This window comes from Lipotes vexillifer, unplaced genomic scaffold (genome assembly GCF_000442215.2).
Source record: "Lipotes vexillifer unplaced genomic scaffold, Lipotes_vexillifer_v1.1 scaffold90, whole genome shotgun sequence".
Lineage (NCBI taxonomy): Eukaryota > Metazoa > Chordata > Mammalia > Artiodactyla > Lipotidae > Lipotes > Lipotes vexillifer.
Window position 1 is genome coordinate 3,491,026 of NW_006782310.1, and position 6,073 is coordinate 3,497,098.

Below are 6,073 nucleotides of genomic sequence, written 5' to 3' on the forward strand. Positions count from 1 at the left end.
GGGAAAGAGGGAGAGAGAGGTTGAGAGCACACATGCTGGAGAAGGTGTGTATAAGAATTAAATTCTTATTTTCCATAGTAGGAGGACAATAGATAATATTGACATTTGAAAAATTTTTTAAAAATAGGAGTACAAGAGCATCATTTAAGAATATAGACTGATCGTCATAATTACCAGTTACGAGTTGATGGTCATTGTCTCTGGGATTCTAGGGTGAGGAGGGATGGGATTGGGATGGCACATTCTTTTAAGCTCTATTATTCTACATGGCTTTAAAAAATACGTGCATATTTTTAAAAAATATATTACCGTTATGCTTTTAAAATAAACTGAATGCAATGAATTCTAGTGCTCAAAGGTTTTCAAGCTAAGCTTCCCAGATTCCTGGAGGTTTCCACAAGGACTGCTTAAGGAAGAGGCAGGGCCCCAGGTTTCACACCTGAGGTTCTGCTAAAGGAGATATGCCTTGTCATTATTAAGTTTCAGTGAACTATTTCCTTTGAACAAAGGGTTCCCTAGTGAAACAACACCAACAAACAAATTTGAAAAGCACTGATGAGTCACATGCTCATCTGGAGAAAAACTGCTCCCAAATAAATAAGTTGGGTGCAGTAACCACCAGACTCCGTACACTTTGCCTATCACCTGTCATTTTCTTTTACCACATACAATAGAATTGTCCTATTTCCAACTCTTGATAAATCTCAAGAGGCTTGGAGTAGAACCAATATGGATTACACATGCGATTATGAAAATGTGCACAGATTTGAAGTGATGACATTAAATACATTTTCAAGGCATCAGGTATGGCACATACTGCCAGAGCTCACGTAAGTGGTATCATAAGGTGTAGCTCTCTGTCCCTAGGATGAGGTTGGATATTCTAGTTTTGCCTAGTGATTGTGATATATTTATGATTGTGCTTTAATTAGGGTTGATTTTGGTTCCACAAAGGAAAAATACCCCTACCCCAGCTTAAAGGAAAAGGTACAAATAAAATCTCCATTTCTAATATTAAAGATAATCCATATCTTTTGTAAATGTGGAGTATTGATTGTTTCCTGGGCTATAGAGCTTCTTAAAAACAAAAAAAAATCCTTAACTCAGTGAGTTTAATTTGGGGAAAGATCAAATGCTGAAACACATACTCCTGAGAAAGTTATTCCCTCATCAACCAATATCTATCTCTCTCTCTCTTCCCCTCCCACCACCCCTGCCACTTACAATTTGAAATGTTGTACCTCTTCTGTGGGCTTCCATTATTTCTCAGTCTAAAATAACTAAAACCTTCTTTGAAAAGTACATATAATTTTTATAACGTTTATATAAAATACAGTATAAAATATATTCATTTAATATATTTTATATATTCTTATTTTACATGTATATCTCATTTGATGTTGACAACAACTCTTTGAAATTTGTATGATTGTTCTCATTGTGGAGATGAGGAAATAGTGGCCGTTGGAATTTGACCCCTCCCAAGTTGCATGGCTAATGGGGGAAATGCAAAAAGAAATCTACATTTTCTGATTATCATTCTACTTGGGCCAAACACCTGTTAATTAATAAAAAGACTAATCTTTATCAAAAGCATACACATAACATAAAAAAATTCCAGCTTACAGGTATAGGATGACTAACTAGTCCTGGTTTTCCTGAGACTTTCCTGATTTTATCACTGAAAATCCTGCATCCCGGGAAATCCCTTAGTTCCATTCAAACCGGGATGGTTGGTCACTTAACATGCAGTGCTCAGCCTAAGAGGCTATAATAGCTAGGGTGGTGGGAACTTTTATGGGAACTGAGAGTGATACAGGAAATGGAATGCAAGGAGAGGAAAGAGATGGAGATAGTTTATTTAGACAAGGGTGAAGATAATTTCTTACTCATATCAAAGAAAATCAATTTTAGCAACCACAGCAATAGGACAAAACAATTACTGAAATTTTTCAAAAACTTTCATGTAAATAAATATGTCTGTAGCTTCAAGATCCATGTCAGTATCCAAAAGACACACAAATATGACACTACTAGATATTGAACAATAAAGTGTTCCATGAGAAGAAATCATAAAACACACAGCCAGATGTCCTAGGGCCATACTACCTAATCCTCCCATTTAGACCTTGCTGTCCTCAAAGTCTGCCTCATTCAAAGGTGCTGCTCCCCAGTCTGGCTTACAGTTTGGTCCCTGCTTCTGCTGTACCAGATTCTGTTCACCCGTCCCTTCCCTGTTCTCACTGGTGCCTTTAAGATCACTCTTTTTCTTGGGTATTTCTCTTGATGCCCTTTCTTCACATCAACCTAAGCCCCTTTAAGATTCTTCTGTGTCTCTTTCCACATTGGAGTGCCTCCCCATTTCCTGTCCACTCCCCTCCCAACCCACCTGCCACACAAGAGACCCTGAGAAGAGAAATAGAGATGCCTCTCCAAGGACAAGGAGGAGAGAGAAGGAATGAGGAAGGGCTGCAATTATCTTTATTTGAATATTTTGGCTCTGTGTGTGGGCCTGTGTGTGGACCCGTAAATCATTTAGATAGGATTCCTTCTGGCCTTTATCTTTCCTTCTAGTGCCCACAGGTGTTCTAATATAGTTGAAATCATGGGGCATATGCATTTATATGCTAAGCGTTAACCCATGTCTTTCTGTTGTCATCAAAACTACCATTGTTCCCAGTTATTTTCCACCAAATATGATATTATAATTAGTAAATTTATACATATGGCCCTTTCCATAATTAGGGCTATTTTCATATCATAGGCATTCAAAATGAGTGCCCAATTTCATCTAATTTTGAAATTGATCAGCATTTAATAAGATTATATGTAGTATGCTGCTGTTTTGAATCCCTTCCATATCTGTTGTTAGAGCCCCTATATATGTAGTTTTTCTACTTTTTTCTTGGGCAGTGTCTATTGTAATTACTTTTCAAACAACTACTACTTGGATTTATTATTCTTTTCCTCAGGGGAAAAAACCCCCACAATTTATCCCCCTCCCCCACAAAAAACAAACTCACTTTTGTATAATGAGTGTCTTAGTCCATTCAGGCCACTATGACAATATACCATAGACCGGGTGGCTTACAAACAACTGAAATAGGCAACAGAAATTTATTTCTCTCAGTCTGAAAACTGGAAGTCCAAAAATCAAGATGCCAACAGATTTGGTGTCTTATGAGGGCTTGCTTCCTGGCTCATAGAGGCCCATCCTTTTGCTGTGTCCTCTCCTGGTGGAAGGGACAAAGAAGCTCTCTGGGGTCTCTTTTATAAGGGCATTAATCCCATTCATGAGGGCTCCACCCTCAAGACCTAAGCACCTCCCAAAGGCCCCACCTCCTGATACCATCACATGAGAGATTGGGTTTCAACATACAAATTTTGTGGGACACAAATATTTCATCTATAGCAAATAGTGTATTTTTTAAAAATAATAATATGTAAAAGACAAAATCATCCACAAAACTATCAGCATGAGAATACAGCCTATGCCAGTGTCTTAAGGACACCAGGGAGGAAAAAATAACAGGGATCATTTGCTTTTCATTGCCCAGATTTTTCATACACAAGATGCCTCCCAGATCAGCTAAAACCTGAGTTTTAACACCTTGTTCACCCCTCAAGAAGACTGCTGCCAGCATTTGCCATCCATAGAACAGTGCTAAGACAGTCTATTTCTGGAGAATGGAGCAGAGATTAACTGCTTGTTCATGATAAATCAAGGGTATTTGATTTGCCTGTTACATGCCCAGTTTTCTTTGGAAGCAAGCCCTGGAAGCTATTTTTTCTGATCAAATCCTAACTCTCATGTTAGTGCTTGTGAAAGAGAAAAATAACATTTACTCATGATAAAGACTGAGTTCTAGCCATTATAAATCTTATCAACTGCCGCATGAAGGTTAGGGGGAGAAAAAGAAGAAAAAGAAATTCCCATGTGCTCACTCAACCTTGGGTTTGGACTCATGCTGCCGCTACTGTTGCACACTGTTCTGGAATTTCTGGGATTGAAACAGATGAAAATATAAAAGGAGATAAAGTTGGGAACCTAAGGAGATGTTTTCTTGTTGAATGTTGTACTGTAAGGAATGGCCAGTAACATTTCAATAAAGAAAATTGTTATAGTTTACTAGTTAATATGAATTATTAGGAGGGCCTAATATTTTCTTTATTTCTCTTAGAAGCCAGCAAGATCAATAGAAATAAACTTAGCAGAATTTGCCATGTTGGTTGGTGTTTAGAGTCATTCACTCACACAGACAAAAAATGTATAATACTCTTTTTTTTTTTTTGCTTCTATAAAGGTGCTCAGTGCCTAATATACCTTCCATATAATCTTTTGGTTAATGGCTTGAAAAGAGATATAATTCCCCCCCACCCCATTATCTAAAATGTAAGCCAACATACAACAATTTTCCATAGGTTAAAATATACACTTTCACACAAGCAATTGTTTGCTTGTTTCAACAAACATTTCTTGGGTGTCGGTTGTGCTAATGTTCACTCAAAGGTACAGCATAAGTGAATAGTGTGGCCGAATGTGAAACAGATGACCTGCTGCCAACTCTGTCCACTCTTAGCTCACATGTGTTTTGACACCATCCATTAGCCTTGGGGAGAAGTGTTTTGATAGGGGGGGAAGATACACAAAGACAGGGATTTGTTCTCTCTGGGTGAGTGGTTATTTCTATTTATTTCTGAAGTTATTTGGATGTCTTTATCTATCAGCATTACATACAGCTTGAAATTTCCCTAAAATAATCAGCTTGGGAATAAGAATAAAGAAAGTTTCTTCCTCCTCTCCCTCCTTCTTTCAATCTTTTTTTGTTTTTTTTAAAGGACATCTAGTAACAGGCTGAGGAGTGAGCAGGTTGGTAGGATCAGTCTATATGGGGCATCAAGATATCACCAAAATAAATTAGTCATAGGATGCCAGTTAATCAAGTGTTCACTCACGGTTCCCTAAAATGGTCTTGTTCAGATGTGGTAAAAGACCACCTAGAACAGAACATTTAAAACCGACCAGAAACAAAGAGAAAGGTTTCTTTTTGGGAGTCAACCTTTGCCATTGGGTATTTTCGAGATGTCCGTACAAGTTGCTAGGGGCAGCTGCGGCCACAGCACCACCCTGAGCCCAGCCAGCTGACATTCACCTGGAGCTGGCAGAGACAGCCAGATGAGATCTGGAAACCCCAGAATGCCTGGGGTTGTGGTTTGTCTGATGCCGAAATTATAAATCCTCTATCAGGCCTTTCAAGAAGTTGTCTGGTCCATAACATTGCACATAGTACACTCACTATTTTGAACAGGGTGAGGTAAATTATTTTCAGCAGCAGCAGATCTTTTGATCCCAGTGACCACAAAATAAATATTAAATACAATTTTAGTAGTGATTTAAAGGGACTCCACATTATTCATTCTTGTCAGATCCTGTTTGAGAAAATGTACTTTTTCCCCTCATTTCCGCTGACTCAATTTTTCTTTGTTCAGACATGTGTGTGTGAGTGTGGGGTGTGGGAGAGTATTGTACATGGCCAGCCCCACGCAGTCCTCACCAAAGTTTACAAGACAGTCCTGGAAAAGAAGACTTGACAGGGAGATAGAAGTGTTTCTTGCACCCTCTCCTCGGGCTGTCTGCAATATAAAATATAGGACAGGTGAAAGCAGTTTTTTCACAATTCCTATGAGCCAGGTTTTCTCTCACAGAAAATCCACAGATGGAATAGTTGCCCTTCAGAATACCGTCAAGCATTCAGCATAACCATCGCTTCCTCTAATGGGTCCCAACTGATTTACTAATAAGGAAATTAAGCTCTTAACAAATTTGCCATTTCCCTTTTCTACTGCATCCATAGCCATTTGGGATAAAATTATAGGTGAATATTCAAACATAAACGCTATGCAACAACAAAAATATTTGTCACTCTCCCAAATAATTTGCCCCGTTTCTCCTCAAAGTTAAGGGGGAAAAAATCCAGAAAACTTACTTGTTCGTATTATGTATACCTGGGAAGTTTTTCATGCCGAGTAACAGAACACAACTTGAGCTGCCTTGCTTTCTGCTTCCAGGAAT

At 38.4% G+C, this 6,073-nt stretch overlaps 1 protein-coding gene across 4 annotated transcripts in view; it reads left to right on the plus strand.

The window, feature by feature from the left end:
• DTNA (dystrobrevin alpha) overlaps window positions 1-6,073 on the plus strand; it is a 393,226-nt gene that overhangs the window by 103,931 nt on the left and 283,222 nt on the right. The window lies entirely within an intron of this gene.